Source organism: Periplaneta americana, chromosome 15 (genome assembly GCF_040183065.1).
Source record: "Periplaneta americana isolate PAMFEO1 chromosome 15, P.americana_PAMFEO1_priV1, whole genome shotgun sequence".
Classification (NCBI taxonomy): Eukaryota; Metazoa; Arthropoda; class Insecta; order Blattodea; family Blattidae; genus Periplaneta; species Periplaneta americana.
In genome coordinates, this window is record NC_091131.1 from 183,770,583 (window position 1) to 183,791,244 (window position 20,662).

Sequence of the window (20,662 nt, forward strand, 5' to 3'; positions counted from 1 at the left end):
TTTATCGTCACTTCCTTGGTGTCTATAAGCAACAGGAAGTAAGTAGGTTTAATTTACTTTCATTCATTCTTCTGCCGACAACTGAAATTTACAGAAAAAATTGCAATTATCACATTTATTAATATTGGTCAAAACATTTACATAAATATTATTATTAACAGCTAACAGACCAAGTTATGTCATTCATTTATTCATTCATTCTTGTGCTGACGACTGAAATTAATATAAACATTACATTTATTACAGTTATTAATATTAGGGCAAAATTTCGATGAATATAATCAGGATTTATTTCTTTGCTTATTTCAAAGTCCTTTTTCACAGCTAACTGGATCCTTCATAATAACTGACCTGTTTCTCCACAAGGAACTCTCTTTCTTATTACTCAAACTATCAGCTACATAACTTTCCTCAATTCTAGATGTCTCCCATCCTCCATATCTCTTAAGTGCTAAAATATCCACACCTCTGTTTGCCAAGAACGTAGCTGAGTTCTTATAAATGAATGGCCTGTATACAGTTTAGGATTTTCCAAATTTAAAAAAGCTGCTACCTTGCTAGGAATTGTAGAAAGAGTACTCCTCTCAACTTGATGTTTGTAACATTGTCCTTTGTTACATCGCATAAACAACCGCGAATTGTTATTCCCAATCTTTGACCTAATCATAATGTACTGTACTTGATAACGATTTGTAAACCACAAACACCATTTTTACTAGAAGTAATTGTGAATCTACGGGACATAATCATTTTTAGAATCCTCAATACTCACGATAATAACATCAGCATTCACCTCAACATCTTTCAGTCTCAATCATAACAATTCTTCACAGCCACATGCTCCACCAATTTCCACAACTGCCACTCCTTTCACTAATAAGTATCTGTCATCAGGAGCATCTGTAAGGAATTCAAACACTAGATTTGTTCAGTTTGTACGCGTTATTCTTTTGTCTCAACAAAGCTTTCAGTTTACAGTAGCTATTTTGACATGTCAATATTATCCCCAGTAAAAAGATTTGCCTTTAACATGGAATATTCACGCCAGGAACTAGCCGCTGAGTTTCCTATTTCTGACTTTTCAAAGAAATATGCTAACAAAGAGGTTTCACAAATAATCGTCTCCTGAACACTGCGCCATTCCTTAAACATTTTGTATGAATGTTCATATTGTTTTTTTCATTTCTGTGGCAGTAAAAATTCACAAGCAGTTCTTTAAGATTCTCCAACATCACCTAAAATCATTTTTAAAGACTACAATACATTTTTCAAAATGCCTGCCACACTTATTTATGTATAAACTGTTTTGCAACTTCAACAACTAACGGACTAGAAGGTCCAGGGCTCGATTCCTGGTGGTGACGGAATTTTCTCGTTATCAAACTTCCAGAACAGCCCCGAGGTTCAACCAGCTTCCTGTCAAATTGAGTACCGGGTCTTTTCCGGGAGTAAAAGATGGTCGGGGCGTGGTGCCGATCACACCACCTCATTCTAGTGCTGAGGTCAAGAAAGCATGGGCCTCCACCTCCATGCTCCCCAAGTATCTTCATGGCATGTAAAGGGGATACCATTTCTAAAACAACAATGTAATAAAACAAAAAAACAATATTAAATTTGTTAAATCTTTACCAGATTTTGAAAAACCCCATAAGTTATGTGAAACATTTTCAAACATGAATATTGAGTCATGTTCTCTTTCAAAAATATTTTTGGATACAGAAATATTCGTTGTGTTTTTACTAACATTTTCCATTCATATAGTCCAATTCTTAACTCATGCATTTTTTTAAACAGTTTTTTGTGTTTCCCCAATATATATATATATATATATATATATATATATATATATATATATATGCAATAAGGGGAAAACAAAGAATTGTACGCACATCAAAAAGCAATTCTATGATACTTTTGTCATGTTCCTAAATATGCGAATACACATAAATCAACTAAAAAATTGCATTAATTCTAAAATACACGTCTCCCAAAATGTTGTTGTTCATGTCCAAATATGTGTTACTGCGAAATTCTGTGTAATCATGTTGTCAATATTGTATGTTAGATGTTATGGAAAGAAAAATATTTTAATTTCTAAAATATATGTCTCTCAATGTTACACAATGACTTCTCGCGAAATTATACTGTATCTTTCTCTATTCTGTATATAAAATAAAAAAATATATGAGTAATATGACCTGAATTTGTGAGATAATAATAATTTCTCAAGTCATATTTTGAAAAAACCGGATATGATGTAAACAGGCATACAGGAGTAAAAAATTTTCCAATATACATTTAATTATATACGTATAAGGAAGATTTTAACAGAAAAATTAGCAACTTCTGGAGAAGAATGGAGAGTATGAAATGGATAGACAGCATAAGAAATTAAGCTGTACAGGAAAGAATGATGCTGAAACTGATCAGAAAGAGTGAAAGGAATTGGTTGGGTCACTGGCTGAGAAGAAACTGCCTACTGAAAGATGCACTGGAAGGAATGGTGAATGGGAGAAGAGTTTGGGCAGGAGAAGATATAATATGATAGACGACATTAAGATATATGGATCATATGCAGAAACAAAGAGGAAGACAGAAAGTAGGAAAGATTGAAGAAAGCTGAGTTTGCAGTGAAAGACCTGTCCATGAGCAGAACACTAAATGAATGAATAAATATTGATTCTTGGTACGACCAATAGTGAGATAAATTTTTGCTCACGATGACACCCCAACGGGTTAAGACTGAAAACAAAGTAATTCCTTATATATATCGTCAGCCGTCTCTGAATTTCAAGTAAAAGCACATATAGACATAAAATTACGTAAAATTTATGTCAGCACAGCTTCAGATCAATGTACAGATCTTATTATTATTTTATATCTCTGTACAAGATCACATTTACAGTGGGGAGGAAAGGAGACTGCAGAAAGTTTATAATGTTTTTTTAATAGGCTGACGTCCAAGAATAAGACAAGCCACTTGAAATTTAACGGTCACTGACAGGCAGAGATAAAATATAACATCTGCAGAACATTGAGTCAACACTTAGTGGGCTTGTAGGTACCGAGGAGTGTGTTTTTGTTTTGCTGAACTTCAAGACAATGCATTTAAAGTTTGTGTGACTGTAGCCTGCATATATTTTCGTTTAGTTTTACTTTGTGTATATTTTGATTTCTTCTATTATTTTATTTGTACTCCTGGTGGTGGGTGTGGAAGAGAAGTTCTGTTGGCCTTAAATACACCAGAAAAATAAATAAATAAATAAATATATATACATATTAATTAAAAAAACAGTTGGATGTAAGGCCCTGATGAAATGTTTTCCTTTAGGCGTCTGATGTACAACTGTTTTCATTTGAGTTGACCCTGACAGGCATTTGGCTAAGAAGTTTATTAATTCATGTAAGGAATGCTATGTAAAGATTCATCTTTATTGACGAGAAAAGATTAGTAAAGGCAATTTATTCGTTTTGTTTGTCTATAGTTGAGTTTCCAAGATTTCTGAAAAGTCTAAACAGTTTACTTAAAAATGGAAGCAAAAAGGTGCTTTCAGCTAGTAGAGCTCTACCTTCATGGACAAGAAAACTTAGTAAAAACAATTCATTCTGGTTGTCTATAATTGAGTTAACGAGATTTCTGCAAAGTTTAACAACCAGTTTAATGCAAAACAGAAGCAAAGAAGGAAAACTCAGACAACATAAGGTGCTTTCAGCTAGTACAAATTAAAAGTTACATTATTTTGTTCTGTTATAAAATAAAATGAATTACTGTACTAAAGGACACTAAAGGATTCCAGAATGGACATATTTTCGTTGAAATTATTGAATTTTCCAAAAATGTAAGCTTCGAAAATAGAAATGGAACATACATCTTGATTACACAACTTTTAACACTATATCACTTTGGAATATATATTATATGTCTTTCTCATGTTAAATTTTACAGTACCTGGTTAACATATTTCGGCCTGCTATTGGCCTCTTCAGAACTGGTTGTTGCTGGTCTTGGCGGCTTTTGTTTTTTTTCCTGTGGGGGTATGTTTGTGTAGTGAAATGTGGAGTCAAAGAGTATGTGTGTTCTGAAATTGAGTTGTGCATTGAGAATTTCATTTGGATATGTTTTTGTGTGTCTGTATATTTCGTATTGTTCTAGTGTATTTAGTTTCTGGCTTTTTGGTTGGATGTGTAGAATTTCCATGTCTGTGTTGATGTCTCTGATATGCAGAACACATCACAAATGCTAACCACACCTACAGAGACATCAACACTGACATCGAAATTCTACACATCCAACCAAAAAGCCAGAAACTAAACACACTAGAACAATACGAAATATACAGACACACAAAAACACATCCAAATGAAATTCTCAACACACAACTCAATTTCAGAACACACATCCTCTTTGACTCCACATTACACTACACAAACACACCCCCACAGGGAAAAAAACAAAAGGCGCCAAGACCAGCAACAACCAGTTCTGAAGATGGTCAATAGCAGGCCGAAACATGTTAACCAGGTACGGTAAATTTAACACGAGAAAGACATATAATACATATTCCGAAGAAATGCAATGTTAATTATCAATTAGTTGTGTCATGAGTAAGAGGCGTCTCTCTCATCATTCATCGCTTAATGATATCATTAGAAGAGCATTAACATCCTCAGGGGTTCCATCCATCTTAGAACCTTCCAGGATCAGCTGTTCAGATGGCAAAAGACCCGATGGTCTGATTCTAGTCTCATGGTGTGTAGGCAAATCTTTAATTTGGGATTCCACATGTGTGGATACACTGGCCCCTTTTCATCTGTCTTCAACCTCTAAGACACCAGGATCTGCAGCAGAAAGCACTGCTATCAATAAACATCATAAATATAAACATTTTACAGATAATTATATTTTTATCCCTTTTGCGGTTGAAACATTTGGATCATTGTATAGTGAAGCCGAAGCTCTTATCTCCACCACAGCCAGAAGTTTAGTGCAGCTTTTTGGGGATCATCGAAGCAGTCAATATCTACATCAGCGCATTGGTATCGCCATTCAGTGTGGTAATGCAACAAGTATTCTTGCATCCTTCCCTAAGTCCCCTTATTTAGATGAAATTTTATTTTTTAATTAATCAATTTATATCAATACACCATATTTTATTTTATTATACTTTCATTCTGTATACTGAAAATTTATGTAATCAGTTAATTAATATGATTTAATAATAATAATAATAATAATAATAATAATAATGATTTATTTATTTATACTAGTATTAGCCAATATGTTAACTGTATATACCTCAAACTTAAGTTTCAAAAGTAGCAATATTATTTTTTGTGTAACTATAATTGAAATGTATTTTTATTTAAATAAAATTATGTATTATCAACATTAGTTTTAGAAATAATTACTAGGGAAATAGACATTTATTGGAATTATCCAATATCGAATTAACCTATTTGTACTGTATTATAATTTGAAAAAGTTTCCAATCTTACCGACTCTATATTTTCTATCAGTACCGGTACGTTAATTAGCACATGACTGACATAAATTTACATTGAGGACCCAAAAGGATACATACAAGAGGTAGAAAAGCTTAAACAAAATCTAGAAATACCAAGTGAAAAGGAAAACTTGATGTCTCGATATAATCCACTTAATAACTTCAAAGTAGACTGTTGCCTTGATCTTGATGAAGTCTTCAACAAAAAAGATATAAATCCAGAAGTAGCAAAAGCCATTGCCCTACAAACAATTAATAGAAAATATCCACAAAAGGACTGATAGTACATTTACACTGATGGATCTCTCATGGATTAAATGAAGGAGCTGGAGCAGGAGCTACTTGTCAATACTTTTCTCTTTATAAAAATGTTGGCAAGTACACAACAAATTTTGATGGCGAAGTTGAAGTCATTTACATATACATCACTTCAAAATGTATTTGTTTGGCTAAACCAATGCAAAAACATAGTCATCCTGTCTGACTCCAAAACTGCAATCCAGTCCATCAGCTCAACTACATCCCCTAAAATGGAAAAAGTAAAAGAAATTCATTGCATGGTAAAACAAATTCAAATGCCAAATAAAAAAGTGGTCTTCCAATGGATCCCGGTTCACTGTGGACTGAACGGTAACGAGAAAGCAGATATGTTAGCAAAGAAAGGAACTTATATCAACTTAAAAACAAATTTAAAGTTCCCATATGAATAAATAAAACGAGTCATAAAAAGAATAAGTAACAGCCAACAGGCAAAACATCAAAATTCAAAATGGAAAGAATCATTTAAAGACCCAAAACTAATTCCTGATCTACCTCGAAAATCTACCGTGGCCATGTTTAGATTGATTACTGGTCATGATTGCCTCAGTAAACACCTCCATCGTATTGGAGTACTGAATTCACCTAAATGCTTACTGTGCGCCAGAGAAGAGGACATGGAGATGGAGCACCTGGCTAATTGTGAAACTCTTAGGACATTTGTGGATCTTCCATCAAAATATTGGGAAGCAAGAAGGATGATGACTTCATTGTTAAATCCAGAGCATTACACACACGTATGCGCATGCGAACGCGCGCACACACGCGCGCGCACACACACACACGCACGCACACACGCGCGCACACACACACACACACACACACACACACACACACACACACACACACACACACAAAATGTATTGTGATAAAAAAAAGGTGAAATTTCAACTGTCTACTTTCACTTGTTCCAGAGAAAATGGGACACATGCAAAGAAATGTAATTTTTTTAAAACCATATACACAAATGAACACGTGGGAAGAACTATATTTCCTTAACTGCACATTAAGGTTCATCTTCTCTAATTTAATGTAATATTTAATCTTCCTCAATTTGGTGAGGTTGCCAAAGACAAAGAATGTTAAACAGTAACATTTAAGATGACATTAAAATGTCTTACAAGAAATTTGTTTACAATAAACTAAAATTTACAGTAGATAATATTTCACATAATGAAAATTTGCAGTAAAATAAAAAATACAGATAAAATATAATGAGAAAATTCAATTTGAATTGAAATACAAGTGTTGCCGTAAAATCTGCAGAGAACCCTTCAAAGCTATCATAGAAATGATATGAAAACGCTGCCAATATAGTACAGAATGAAGTTTCTGGTAGAAAATTAATAAAAGAAGAGAAAGAAGATCTCTAAGCCAAAGAGTTTTGAAGTTAATCCTCTCGGAAAAAGTAAAGATTTGTGACTTTTATACTGATAAAAATCATGTAACATGAATGTAATACATAACTGCATCATAAAATGTAGGGTCATATCAATTTCTTCAGAAAAGTTAAAGATATGCTTTAAAAACAAAATATGGAAATGACAATATTTAAATTCCCTTGCAGCCAGTTGACTACATTTAAAATCAGGTCGAAAGTTCTCAACCCAAGTACTATCAATTTTCTTATCTACAGTTTCTACCCACTGATGCTAGCTCCATTTTTTCATTCTCTATGGAATTTGCATTCATCACTCGATGCGTAACAATGTCATCTTCAACAATGCAAATTACGTATTGGACCGCCATTATGGGTTTTGATTTCATTTAAAGCAAGCAAAGATAGCACTTTACGGAGAGTACGTGTATTGAGGAGCTCGGTTCGATTTCCATGGGACAACTAAGATAAACCTCTTCCCATTGAGGTAAGCTTTCTAAGTTATGGTATGATTCCTGCTTGAAAACTGCAACAATAAGTAGAGAATAAAAACATTTACGTTTTGTAGCGTCAGTGACGATTCTAGGATTAAATGTATATATTGGGGACTGATAATTAGCCTCAATTGTCTAAAAACACTACCGAACGTGAGATGCAATTTCAAAATTACTGGAGACAATGAGGTTTTATAGTTTTCATACACTACATTGTTTTACGACTATCTTCCTTAGTAATAAATACAAACAATATAAATCGTACAATGCTACACTTCTGAATGTTTGGAATTCTGTGAATCGTAAATTGTATTTAAATAGTATTTTAAATGTGGATTATACTGCAAAATGTAGGCCTACACAAAGTCACGAAAATAGGGAACAATAAGAACATGGAACATCAATAATAATAATTATCATTATTATAATATAATCGTAATATTACAAAATAAATATTAATAATAATTATTCATATAATTAATACTATTAATATCTAAAAATAAATATAATATTTATGAGTTCCATATCTGAATTCTCTTCGTATTTATCCATGAAAATAAATTACCGAAATAGGTAAAATGCAGAAATTTGTAGCCTCTTTAAAGAACATATTCATCCCACCCAACAGAACAATTAAGTTCTAGATTTTATATAATTTACTTACTTACGGCTTTTAACGAACCTGGACATTCACTGTTGTCCTCACATAAGCCCGCCATCGGTCCCTTTCCTGAGCAAGATTAATCTAGTCTCTACAATCATATCCCACTTCCCTCAAATCCATTTTAATATCATCCTCCCATCTACGTCTCGGCCTCCCCAAAAGTCTTTTTCTCTTCGGTCTCTATGCATTGTGGATTCGCCCATAATTGCTACATGCCCTGCCCATCTCAAATGTCTGGATTTAATGTTCCTAATTATGTCTGGTGAAAAATACAATGCCTGGAGTTCTATGTCGTGTAACTTCCTCCATTCTCCTGTAACTTCATCCTTCTTAGCCCCAAATATTTTATTTTATATAATTATGTGTGTTAATTATTAAAATTAAAATATATTAACATTTATACATCGTAAAAAGATTATTTGTTTTTTTGTTGTTTTTTTTTTTATTCTTTTAAAGATATTACGAAAGTTCATAGTAGGCCTACATACTGTTTATAGTGAATGTGCACTTTAAACTAAATTGAAAATGCATTATTAACAGTGAAGTTCACGTGTGACTTACACAACATTGGAAACACTTAATAGACATTGTTTGCAAAAAATATGCCAGGAAATGTATTTTATGATTCAAAATCTTGTAGAAATGCAATTATTATACATCAGAGTTGTAGATGTAATAATAATAATAATAATAATAATAATAATAATAATAATAATAATAATAATAATAATAATAATAATAATAATAATCTGTGGTGCTACAGCCCATGAAGGGTCTAGACCGACCAGCCGGCTGCTGGCCACACGCCCACATGCTGAAGCACAAGTGGATGATCAGAATGGAGGTATCATGTGGTTAGCACGATGATCCTCCCAGCCGTTATAGCTGGCTTTCGCAACCAGATTTCACTCCTACTGTAGCTCTCCAAGTGCATCACGATGCTGGGTGGGCACCGGTCCCACACACTGGCCGAAATTTTATGACAAAATTTCTTCCCCCATGAGGATTCAAACCAGCGCGCATTCCATAACGCGAGTCCTAGGCAGGATGTCTTAGACCACGATGCCACGGCGCAGGACTGTACATATTATATTTTGAAAAATTTACATCACACATGAGGTAAGCTAATTATAATATTTTTCATAGTGTGATTTACACGACAATGAAAGACAAAGAGAATGCATTCCCTACTATAATTTCACAATTCCTGCTCTTTTATTTTCATTAAAATTATGAGAGGTGGATAAGATTTTCAGCAATGATGAACTGAATTGCAATGGAAAGGAAATTAAATTTTGAATATTATTTTACCGCTTATTCAGCAAAATATGTTGTGACTTACACGACAGGTATATTGTGACTTACATGACTTGTCAAGGTACTTACAAACATAATATTCTCAACCTTCTGTATGTTTCTGTGTCCATAAACAAAGAATAAAAGAAATGAAGAGAATACAATCACATCTTTGTGCAACATAACAAGCTAATATAAAGCATAACTCCATACTATATAGTGGAAACTAATGACTTTTCATGCCATATAAAGTGTAACTCCATACAATATAACACAACTTATGACTTTTCTTGCAACATTTACATATCACCTAGCCTAAAATTATTCTTGAAATCAAAATTGAAAGAATTTTTAAGCCTGTTATCAAAACTTGGCTGTGGTAGTACTGCTTTAATTTTTTTTTTTCTCTTCGACTATACTCATCATCCTTCACTGGCCGTTGAAATTTAGAAGTTTCTGCATCATATCTTAAGAATGTAACTTGAATTTATTTTCGTTTTCAAATTTATTCACCACATTTCCTGCAAAGTATTTCACAGTTTTCTTTCCAGAGAATGGTACCAAAATCCAGCCCCCTATGTTCACTCATTTCTTAAACTCTCCCGGTGTCAGTGAAATGCTAATACCAGTACTATCACTGCTGCACTTACTGGTATATTTAGCTGCTGGACAGAGAACACCTTCTTTAAAATCAAAAAACCTTTTTGGCGCTCCGTGTGCTATAACAGAATATTTAATTCTGCATTTTGATACAGAGTGAAAGTAATAATAATTTCTGGTATCAGAGATAGTGCAGATTTCCTTCCCGTTGTGATTCCACTTCCTTAGTTTTTCTGATTTGTTTGAATTGATATCACTTGCACTGCAGTATCTTTGTGCATAACTGCCGTGTACAGTCAGCAAATTGCTCAGCAGTTTCAGGATCAATTGTTCTGGCACAGGTAGCTTCTCATATCCGTCATTCTACCACATCACCTAACCCATCTATTGGCCCCTTTCCATGGGCAGTAGTTGAAAAGTTCCTAGTAACCTCCTCTGGCTGTAAAGTTATCCAGGACAGAGAATACCTCTGTTTGAAATGTTGGGCTGTGCCATCAGATTGATACTGTGTATGTGAAAACAAAATGTTTGGATGCTTTGTCTTGAAATGATCAGCCAGCAAAGTATTGAAGTGGGCTACTGCAAACTTATCATGCTGCATTTAATCAGATACTATAACATAGGATTCATGTTCTAATTGTTCAGTTTTGCAGCAGTTCGTGCAATCTATGACATTACATCTCCAACTCTGTTGTCGCTAAATACAGCTATGAGGCTTTTCGAAGCGAAAGTGTGTCCTACACTCATGTATGGGCTAGAGCTTATATGGGAGCATCTAACGTTAAGCTGAATGAGGGCAATGGAGGGTCTCAAGGCCAAGTTCCTGAAGAGGATAATGGGGATTTAAAAATTTGCACCACCGAGATTGACCTATATACTAGCCCGAGAGATTTATCTAATGGAGGATCTGAGGATCAACCTGCAGCTGCCATCTACAGAGTGCCAAAAGAAGCTGCTTGAAGAGTTGCGGAGAAAAAAGGATGAAGTATGGGAGGAGTTTTACACTACTGAGGCAATGACACGACGCGAGGGACTGAGACAAACTTTCAGATGAGACACTTAGTAACAGGACTAGCTGTGCATGGTTTCCATTCCAAAATGTGTGTGACAAGTTTTCATGACCCAAGGAATACATGCGTGTGTAAACTGTGTGCCCAACCGTGCAACAGATACCATATCACGAGATGTCCAGCAAGAATATGTTCCATCAGTGAACTTGTAAAGGACATATAAATCAATGCACATTGTGCACTATTTATTTCTATAATTGTTCAGTTTCTGAAGTAAAATATATAATAGCAGTGTACAAAGTACAACTATGTGACACCCAATGAGCAGACTGTATCACATCTTGGTACTGGAAGCAATAACTTTCATTAAAGTCATCTGAATAATTATTGTATTGGGCACAATATTTTTCTTTAGGTTTTGAAAATAAGAAGATTGTTTTGAGTTAATAAATTTGCATGTTTAAGGAATCGTGGCAGTTTACCTCTTACTGCGTCCAGTATCTCTGCAACAGACCCACATATTCTTTTTCTGAATGTGTCCTCCTCTGTCTTTCACCCATTGTTTGTAGATTCATTCATCATCTCTGATATCTTGTGAAAATACATTAAGAGCGTAATGGTCAAACTTTCTAGCAGTGCCACAGACATCATGCACTTCATTTTGTTCTCATTGCATACCAACGTTTTGTATAAAATCTGATATGCTCTTAGACATTTCTGATAATGATGCAAGTAGCAGTGTCATGTTCTCATGATAAATACAGAGGCATAAATGTTCAGGAGTGTGTTGTGGACGAAGTTTACCAAATCTTGCCAATTCAATTTTAAATTCTGGGTAATTGTTTTGAGACTGTTTGTAGGTTTCACTCGCACTAAAGAACAGGAATCACTTTTGTACCTTCTTTTTTTCAGCTTCTGAAAAAATGATGACATAATCCTTGGTCCCAGACATTTGATAGGACATGCTGTCACTGTTATAGAAAGCTCAAAAGCTCATAGGTCCCTTGAATAACGGCTAAATTGACATGAACTCATATTTCTTCTTTGGTGCTCCAATTATTTATCGAAGTGGTCTCTAAGTCGACAGAAATTGAAATACATTGAATCCCATAACTGCTTGTATCCCACTTGGTCTGACCACTTGTTTGGATCACATAATCCTGTAGATCATCGTGGATTCATTTGGCCTTGATATCACCTCCATTCCACCAATTTAGCCGATGCTGAGTGACCTTGTTAAATAATAGACTTACTAGTTGCCAGAAAGAAAAAAAAAAAGTGCACACCGATACATTTTATCTTTCACGTTCGAATGTGGAAAGCTGCACAGTGTGTACTGCATTTTCGGCACTGCCTCTGAGATTGTGAAAAGAAAAAATATATGCACATCATAATCTCTCAGCTGGAGTGTAATCAAACTCACATCCCCAGCACACGAGTCCCTTTCCCTACTCCAGCTATGCTGGTTATCACTAGCTGTGTTAAATTAAATTCCAAGCATTCCAAAAATTGTAGGCGAACATTACAAGTCTTTCAGAACTTTCGAAACAATTCCAGGAATTTACATGTATTTCACTGATTCGATTATCGAAGTTTCTTGCAGTATTATAGGTTTACAGAGACATCTACCTGCACCAGAGAAAATTTTCAGAGAGTGAACTCTATATGTTTCATAGAGTCCATTCATTCAGCAATAAGACTAATTTAACTGCATCAATCTACATCATGGGACACCCAACTTTAGTTTTGTTCTAAAGTGAGCCAAATTACGGCATTTATAGCCCTTAAAACTTCTCCATCGTCGAATAAAATTTTACTATTTACTATTCCACATTTCTGAAATGTTTCAGGAACAACAGGAGTCCATGGAGTGAGAAGACATCGACGCCGAGAATGACATGCAGCCCATGGAGTGGGACCCTACAACTAACCCAGCCAAACATCTGGCTACACCAGGATACCAGACAATGGAATGGGATACCTAACAGAATTAATGATGGTGGACAAAGCATTTCGCCAACAAGGTAAGACCCTGTGGCTTTCATCTTCTTTATTAGATCAAATGATTGAATTATCATGAACTATTACTCCAGCAGTATTCCTGGTCTGCATTTCAGTAGCAGGAAGCTGAGGGTTTAAGATTATTTACCTCTAGAAATATAAGGCTTTTGCTTTGAGAAATATTATTATAGCATTTTTATAATGCCTCCTTTATCCTTGAAATTAGTTTTTACAGATTTTTTGATAGCTTGCATGTTTGAATGTGTGGAAATATTTAGATTTTAACGACGATAAAACAGTATGTTCTTCCATATAGGGTTTTGTGTCTTTTGGGATTTAGGCAACACCAGTTGTTACAAACCGCACACAAAAAAATCAACCACAGATCTACGAATATGTACAGATACGGAAACAACCATTGGAGTTTCCTTATTGTCTAAGTTTCGCTTACAACACAGTGAGCATGTGCAGTTAATAAGAGCCCCTGTATATATGCTACTTGTGAGCAATTGTGCGAAACTGTTGCCTACATACAGGTGGACTCCCATCAAGACTCACTCCATGAAAGAATTTCGAGAAGACTAAGTACTCAGAGCATATGAGAATCCGTAGCGTTTCTTTTTTATTACGATTTTGTTGAGATGGACTGTTCCCTCTTTGTAGCACTTGTTCAGTCTGCTTATGATTTTCGTGTAACCTTAATGCATCAGTCCTGGAAATGAAAAGTGCTGTAATTTTAACTATGCTTTTCTGGTGTGCACAACAAATACAGAAAGGCGAGAGTAAGATTATTGCAGTATTCATATTAAATAGTGTAACATACAGAAATTTACAATATGAGTAATAATTATACTAACACTGGGCAATTCTGCAAAGCATAGCCTACGGAAAGTGTTGTCTGAGCGGAAGAAGTGCTGACCACCATGGAGACTTGCAATGTGTAGGCCTACCTGTCTTTAGTGTCAGTTGGAAGATAAGTGCACAGCACATAAAATACTCTTCACAAGCAATTTCTGCTACACGTCAAATGTGAGCTCTGCTAGACATATTTTCATTCATGGACACCAAGAGCCAAGGGGCTTTCGTAGCACAATCAAAATTACCCCATGTCTACCTGTGTGCTCCTCACTCCACACGAATATAAAAATTGAAGTTAAAAACTTGTTCAATGTTATGTTGAGTTTGCATTGCTTGACAGGTTCGGTGGAGACCAGGAGCCTGATAGACATCCGGATGGCTCTAGAGAGGGAGAGCACCACCTACAGCTGTACAATCATAGATGCAGATGACGCAGGTAATATTCCAAATAATGGTGAAGAGTTACGCTCTGTTCACGTGACTATAGCTAGTCAACTATATCCACCGTAAACATTCAGTTACAGTTAACAATAGTACCTTCAGGGCAAAATTATATATTTTTATTTCAAATATGGAATTAGTTAAACAGAAATACTGGTACTCTCTTGCACATTTTCTAAGTAAATTCAGATGAAAATGAAGTGCATGAAAAGAAGAAAATCGGAGCAATTTCTGAATTTAAATTCATGATTTAAACAATAAAAAATAAGGTTTAAGCTGCTTGTGTGCGATCAAAGTTTTTCTTCCAATTCAATACAATAGAAGAAAACTTCTTAAAGTTTGATCAATATTGAACAAAATATTTTTCAAAACTATTTCAAATTGCTAACAATTTGACAAGATTTTAAAACATGCGCTTCAAGTTCATTGTAACGTAGCCAAAGCCAACCTACCAAATATTACAATATTAATATATGAATTATTTGGCAAATACATGCCCATACAAAATATCTATATTACTTAATACTGCACAGCACCCTAAAACTAAGAATATTATGATTGCACATTGTTTCAAAACAAAACATTTTCAATTAGTATTCGCCTATGTTGTAGATTTAGAATTATCTTCATTCAAAAAATACATAACTGGTACTTAATATGAGATAGTCTATTATATGCTTTGCAATTTATACATACGCATTATGTTTCTTGCAGTTATTGTAGTATGCCACAGAAGTCAATGGTGTTTCAGTTTCAGAAGCATGGCCGTATGTCTCAGTACCTCAGATGCTGTCTGTCATGTGGATGAGAGCAAGTTCGAACCTCATGCGAGTAATTTTTTTCTTGAACAACGTGGAATAATAAAATTTTATTACTGGCCAGTTTGTTTGGGTTACTATTAGGCTTGACCTTACATAAAGTTAGAGGTAGAAAATTCAGTTCCATCTTTTCGCCCCTGTCGAATATATATATATATATATATGTACTTTTTTCTGGTAAAAGGCCACAGATTACATGGAAGGAGCTATTACATATCTGACGAGGACAAAGTGATTTTTGTGAAAGATAGAGCAAGTTCTTGGCCACATATGAGGAAAAGAGGTAGTGATGACATTGTGTAATTGTAAGCAATGGTAATGACCCTTTATATAGAGTGTTTCAAAAAAATGGTATGCAAATAATCCCAGTGTTAGGGAAATTTTAGCTAAAAACAGTTAATGGTTGAATTGTACTGTAACTTTCCTGAAAAATATGTTAAATGCAATCAGATCTTGTGAATCACCAGTATCTTGTCCTGAAAATTGACACTTGGTCCAGCAGAGGAGCGTCCTAGGGAATAGTTTCAGGAGAGCAACAAGAAACCTAAGAGACGAAAGTGGAAACATCATTAGCAAGTACGAATAGACGCAAACTAACTTCTGCTGGTCAGATTAGTTTACAATAGGAATAACGTTAAAATTATGTTTAGAGAACAATTTTTCATAACTGTCTTTTTTTTTTTTCACTTTTTTTAAGAAGACAAACTATCTTCTAAGTAATGGTTCTCTTTTTTTTTTCTATGTAAAGCCTAATAATAACTAATAGGATATGGGCAGTAATTATTTCACTTTTTCTTAAACAAACTGAAACATCGGTCCCATGACCCAGTAAAACTCCACTTTCGAGTTATTCAGGAAATAATAATCTCTCCGAGAAAGAGACGGAACAGTTCACATAATTTTACCTAATTAGCATGTAGTGTTTCGGTTTTGCATAACTTCCAATGTTTAGTTATTATAGTGTAACTGTAGCCTAAGAGACAGGAAAATTTGTCAACAATGCATCAATTGCTTCTTGTAACTTTCCAATATACACTGTGTCCCTAAACTAAAGGTGGGGTTACCAAGTTTCCTAGGTGTACTAAAAACAGAAGACAGGGGAATAACTCTAGGACACTAGTAAGTAGCTTAAAATCATGCCATAATATTGCAGGAAGTCATGACCAACTATAAAAAAAAAATTCTCTTAGTCATCCTTTTGTACTTCAGTACAATAAATTGTTACGATGAAATTATACTGAAATAGACAACATTTCCGTACAAAACTACTGCAGTTAATTTACCATGAGTTTTTGGTGTAAGAATATTTTCTTTGCTGATATCAAATTACATTGGTCAACACCCATTTTGCGCCAGACATAAAACTAACAAATTCTTACTAATTTCGACCTCTCAAATTAAAAAATAACACACAAAATGTTCCATCAGTTCGGGTTTTCTAGATGACAATATAATTCATTTTATATGCATTCTATTTAAAAAAATCACCGTATTCCGTCTGTACCTACTTTGTTTTAGAAATGTGACGACCCATTATGTGAAAACATATTAGAAGCACTTGTAGAAACGGAAATTATTTTATTGTCCTTTTACGAGACTATTTGATGTGATACAGGTTCACAGTATGAATTCGCTTGTGTTTACCTGATTTTACTTGAGATGTGCATTTCTTTCACTGTGAGCTTTAATGACATTACTGTAATTTATATTTTGCAATAGACCACCTTGTCAAAATGACTTCTAAAAGTGGAAATTGTTTTATTGCCCTTTTTGGTTCCATTTGGAGGAGGAGAAACAGACTTGCTATATGAAATAGCTTCAGTTTACCAGATTTCCGTGGTGTTAGTATTCTGTGTAAGGTGTGTATTTCTTTAAAGTGTGCTTTAATGATAATATTCAAATTACGAATGGTTTATATGTGCGGATTTGAAGATTGTAATATTGCTTCTTGGAATTCAATTAGGCTACACAAAATTTTGCTGCTTTCTGTGCAAATGGGACAGTTGTACTCGAGAAAAACATTATAAAATAAAATGACAATCACTAGAGCCAGGGAAGAAAAATATTATACATCAACCCCTTGTACCTCAAAGTAAAATAATTTTACTCCCTTCACACATTAAGTTAGGGTTAATAAAGAATGTTGTTAAAGGGATGAATCATAAAATAAAGCATTTAAACATATCCAGGAAAAATTTCCTACTATTAGTGACTTGAAAGTAAAAGAGGGAGTTTTCAATGGACCACAAATTACAGAAATAATGCGGGACAATCACACCGAATCTTTGTTGGAAGGAAAAGAGAGAGCCACCTGGATTGCATTCAAGGAGGTTGTATGAAATTTTCTGGGTAACTGTAAAAGTGAGAACTATAAAGAACTAGTTCAAAATTTACTGTTGGCATATGAAATTATGGGTTGTAACATGTGCCTGAAAATTCACTTCCTTCACTTCCATCTTGACTTTTTCCCCGAGAATTGTCACGATTTCAGTGATGAGCATGGTGAGTGCTTTCATCAAGAAATTTCAACTATGGAAAAAAGATACCAAGGACAGTAGAGTGTCAATATGCTTGCAGACTATTGTTGAACTTTATCTCGTAATTTACCTGATTCCCATTATGAAAGAAAATGCAGAAAAAGAAAGCTGTACTCTTCTGAACAGTGAATATTTGACCTTAGTGTCATTATATAAAGCAGTATTTTGAATAGATATAATTCGAAAATTTCTATAAAACCATAACCAACAACTGTTTTTTATTGTCATATTCGTATTCAGGAGTCTCAAATTATATAGAAAACATGTATCACATGCCCAGCACAAAAAAAAAGTTAAAATTTGTTACGCAGTATTATATTAAGGTATAAGGCAGGACTAGACACATTATGTGATTCTGAGAAATGAGCGCTGTGTGCTTTAAAGAGCCGGTCTTGCGAGCGCTGTGACATAAGCATACTGTATGTCATTCAGTGTCGGTGCAGTGATGACTCTGCAGTGTGATGGCGAACTTTGAAGATGGAGTTTCCGCTCATACACTAAAGCGTCCTGCTACTCCCAATGCTTTTAACGTATCATGGGAGGAGGAGTTCTTTTTGGTAGAGAGCAGTGGATTAGCAAAGTGTTTAATTTGGCATAAAACACTCCAACCGATTAAGAAGTTCAATATCCAACGACATTATTCTTTACAACATGCTACTGAATATGACAAATATGTTGGTAATGAACGCCATAAATTAATACAAAATGCTTCTCAGGTACATTATATTAGAGTATCTATTTGATATTTATATTGCATTATAAGTTATTATACATTTAGTAATATATAATTTTAAATTATACAAATATTATGCTATATCATAGTATAGTATATTACAGTTTATGATATATATGATATATATATATATATATATATATATATATATATATATATATATATATATATATTGATATTGATATTTATTTGTCATTCAACATTACAATTCACAGTTATGGTGGACCTTCACATTTCTGTTTTTCGATCCACCATCCCTTTAATACATATAACTCTTTTCTATTAAGGTATTCTTTGCCGAGAATTTCTTGATTGCTTTCTAATGTTCTATTATGACTGAATTCCTATATGTCCTTCCCCCTCTATCCTCTTCTATTCTCTCCCTCCTACCTAGACTGTTTCCCTTCCATTCCTAAATTTCATATTTTATTACCCCTATCCATATATTTATTTCGATAATACTCCTACAGTTATAGTACCCCTGCTACTACTCCCAATCCAAAACATTGAAAAACATCAAATATCTAATTCACTTAAATTACACTTCCAATTTCCCTCTCATTCCACTTCACATTTGTTCAGATATCATTGTATTCATTGTTTGATAGTTTATCTTATTACACTCTTACCCTATCTTCTTACACTAACACTTTCTTCTCTGTTCCTTTTCTTACACTTTTGCCACCCCTAACTTTTCTGCACTCACTTTTTAGCACTCTTCTTCTTCGCTATAACCTCTCCAACGCCCTATCTATTCAGTCCTCACAATCACTAATATCTGGTAGTCGCTTCATTCCTACACTCGTTCTTCTCATGTCTTCTCTTGCATTTCCTCCATTAGTCTTGTCTATTCTCCTGACCTCAGACACTACCAGTTGTTTCCCTAATCCTTCGTCCGCAGTGTTTTATATCTGCCTCACGTTATGTTTTCCTCCTTGGTTTATTCTGGTCAGCTGTTTCGTACTCGAAGTAGACGTCAGGTATTGTCATTGTCCATCTCTCGTTTCATTGATATTGAAGTTTTGTGTCGTATGCATTTTTCCATTCTTCCTAGCATGCTGCCTTGACGTACGCATATTTTCGCGTCCATTGAACCTCCGTTTCAATGCGCCTTGATTCACCTGGCTTTGCTAGATTTCGGTCCGAAACTCTGGTTTGTCACAATTCTTTCCACAGTATTCGAGAACGTACACTTTATCATTGATTTTCAATTTATCTATGCCTCAGACTAAGCAGATCTTTCCTCTGATTCACTTTTACACTTCACACGTCTTAGTTTGCACTTCCTTGTTTCTTTACTATCACATGACTCGCTGAATTTTTATATAGTTTCACCTATTTTCTCGCACATCTTTTTTTTTTTTTTTTTAGTTCCCTCTCCAAAACCTCCACGATTTCTGAACTTGACCCTCTGCGCTCTCGTTGACAGTTGTCCTTAAATATCACATAACTCACTGCATTTTATATAAGTTTCGTCTACTTTCTCGCATATCTTATTTAGTTCTCTCTCAAACATCTCCACGATTGTTGATCTTTGACCCTCTGCGCACTCGTTGTCAGTTATATACTCGACTTCTTTCTTCTCTTCCCCGCAGTCCCTTTCATAACTTCCACTTGTATCTGCACTCGCAAAGACTCCTTTCCTTATACTCTCCATATTCCCCTTCGATGATTCTCCTATTATTCCCAACCCTGGACTCCTCTCCTTCTCTTTCCTTCTTCTTACCTCTATTATCCTCTCACACGGTTCATAACCATCAGTAGCTCCCTCTTCTTCACTAGACTCATTCATCATTACACAACTTAAACCTTTCTTTATCTTCTCATTCGCACATTTCTTTGCCGCTGTAGCCTTTATGCCACTCTTCATAGAAGTGTACTTCTTCCTGTCTGTTAGCTTGGTGATCCGTTTTTTGCTCCCTGGTTCAATGTCTTCTTTCTGCATGTGACGCCTTCTTGCTTCGACTTCTGATTCATCATTTTTCGCCGCATGCTTCTCGTATTCTACAT

General features: G+C 34.7%; 1 long non-coding RNA gene across 8 annotated transcripts in view; it reads right to left on the bottom strand.

Annotated features, from left to right (window-relative positions):
• The window catches only part of LOC138715571 (uncharacterized), a 120,775-nt gene that overhangs the window by 62,706 nt on the left and 37,407 nt on the right, over positions 1-20,662 (bottom strand). For 7 of the 8 annotated variants that reach the window (XR_011336469.1, XR_011336464.1, XR_011336468.1 and 4 more), the window contains one exon: positions 773-1,573. This is a non-coding gene — a long non-coding RNA (uncharacterized lncRNA). The remainder of the gene's footprint in view (positions 1-772; positions 1,574-20,662) is intronic. The other variant, XR_011336466.1, reaches the window with a different exon arrangement.